The sequence below is a fragment of the Chelonoidis abingdonii genome, chromosome 4, assembly GCF_003597395.2.
Source record: "Chelonoidis abingdonii isolate Lonesome George chromosome 4, CheloAbing_2.0, whole genome shotgun sequence".
NCBI lineage: Eukaryota > Metazoa > Chordata > Testudines > Testudinidae > Chelonoidis > Chelonoidis abingdonii.
This window is the reverse complement of record NC_133772.1, coordinates 92,533,594-92,536,245: the sequence shown is the minus strand read 5'-3', so window position 1 is coordinate 92,536,245 and position 2,652 is coordinate 92,533,594.

Here is a 2,652-nt window from a genome sequence, read left to right as displayed (position 1 = left end):
AATTTGAAATGGCATTATTTTACAGGCAGAGTGGTGAATAGGGGGAATAGACTTCCACTAGGAGTGTTAGAGTCAAGAATATTCATGTATTTAAGCAACAAATGGATGCAATTGAATAAATTAAAGGGTTATCTGTCCATTTTTATGATCAGTCATTTTTGTAGCTGACTGCTTTTTTGAGCATGTCAGGAGGAGTTTTTCACAGCTTGTTTCCCTCATTTCCCCAGTTGGCTTCACAGTGTTGTGCATGACAATATTTTTCTCCTCCAGTAATACAGACAGACATGGCAGAGTAGATATTAAGCCACTCTAGATATGAAAAATCAATTAAGAGTTTCTGGTCCCACTCCACTATCTAGCACCAGCTCTTTAAAGGAAGAAAAATTGTATTTTCACTGGATATATAATTTTTTGAAAAATCCAAATATCTTATAGGCGTTAGATCACCAAAATGTATTGAGGACAACTTCTTGTTTCAGAAGGTGGAGCCAGCTATTTCAGACTTGATTCTGAATACTAGCAAGGAATTAGTTGCCAATCTTAAGGTAGAAAGCAGCTGATAGTGATTGTGAGGTGATAGATTTCATGACTGTATAGAAAGGAAGAAGTAAGAGAAGCAGAATAAGGACAATGGACTTCAAAAAAGCAGACTTTTACAAGCTCAAAGAACAGGTCGCTATCGTCCCATTGGAAGAAAGTCTAAGGAAAAAGGAGCTCCAGACAGCTGGCAGTTTCTGAAAGAGAAAATATTATAGACACAACAGCAAACCATCCCAATGTGAAGGAAAGATAGGATGACTAAAAAGAGGGCAATATGGCTCCATCAGTAGCTCTTTAATGTCCCAAAATTCAAAACATGGACAAATTGCTAAGGATGAATACAAAATAATAGCACAAGCATGTAGGAACAAAATCAGAAAGGTTAAGGCACAAAATGAGTTACTTTGTGAGACATAATAGGCAAAAGGGAGGTGCTATAAATACATTAGGAGTGCCACTATTTAGCAGGGAATAAGAGCTAGTAATGGATGACATCAAGAAGACTGAGGTGTTTAATGCATCTTTTGCTTCAGTCTCCACTAAAAAAGTTAATTGTGACCAGATGCTTAACACAATTAATATTAACAAAAAGGGAGAAGAAATGCAAGCCAAAATAGGGAAAGAACAAGTTAAAGAATATTTGGATAAGTTAGCTGTATTCAAGTCAGCAGTGCCTGCCAAATTCATCGTAAGGTACTTAAGGAATTAGTGGAAGCAATTATTTTTGAAAATTCATGGAGGACAGGAGAGGTTCTAGAGGACTGGAGAAGGGGAAAAATAGTACCTGTCTCTAAAAAGGGGGAACAAAGAGGACCCTGGAGAATTAAAGACCAGTCAGTCTAATTTCAATATCCAGAAAGATACTGGAACAAATTATTAAACAATCACAAGCATTCCTTTAGGCCAATAGAAAGTCTGTACTCTTATGTTGCAAAGTACCTTTATCTGGAGTCGTAGCACAAAAATCACTTGCTTGAATGTCTGGATAAGTCTTCCCACTAATCCATTTGTGGCAAGATGGTAAGGAGCTGATATGACATGTTTTATACCATTCTTTCTGACAAACAACTGAACCTCCACAATTGTGATTTGAATTCTTTTGTTGCTGACAGTCTCTTTAGGTACTCCTGACTTTGGAAACAAGAGTCTTAACACTTCTACCATCTGTAGTGATTTAGTTGAATTCATATAGCATATTTCAGGCCATTTAGAGTGGTCATCTAGTGCAATCAAAAAGATATGTCCCATAAATGGGATAGCATAGTCTATGTAGATTTACTGCCACAGGGTTTGACCACACCCAAGGGGCAAAGGAGCATTTTTAGACATGTGTTGTGTTTTTCCCAAACTTCCAGACATTTTAACCTCTTTTCCCTTTCTAAATGAATAGTTCACTCATACTCTCAGTGGTGGTAGGTTAGCTTCCTTTAGTTTCAGTTTCATTAAGCCTCTTGGTTACTCTCTGTTTCACTGTATTCCTGGATTATGATCCCATCCTTGTCATTACCTGTTGTCTCTTTTGCCCTTTACACAACAATAAGAGCTTGAAGAAACCAAAAAGGAACTGTGGGGTCCAAATAACCATGACACAACATGGAAAACTTAGTTACATATTCACAATGCTACTCTGCCAGGTTTCTAAAACACAAAACACAATAAGCATCCCTACCAGGCTCACAAACTATTAAAAGGACTACTACCCAATTGCCATATACTACACAAATTACCTGGGGATATGATGGAGTCTCCATCACCTGAAGTCTTTAAATCCATCTCCTATGTCTTTCTGAAAAAAATGTAGACCCCCTAGCTCAACCGCAAAATATGGGCTTGATGCAGACCTTACTGGGTGCAGTTCTATGGCCTATGTTATGCGGGATTTGGCCTTGAATGATCATAATGGTCCCTTCTGATTTTAAAATCTATTAATCTATCAAATCCTTTAGACTGGGAGATGTAATCCCATACAGGGCCTTTCAACCACTCTAGTACATGATACAATTGTTCCATGTTTTCTCACAGAGAGAAAGTAAACCTAGAACCTTGCCAAACCTGTCTTAATGTGCCAGAGATCAGGAAGACTGAACCAAGCCATGGTGGAGCTCCCTGGGA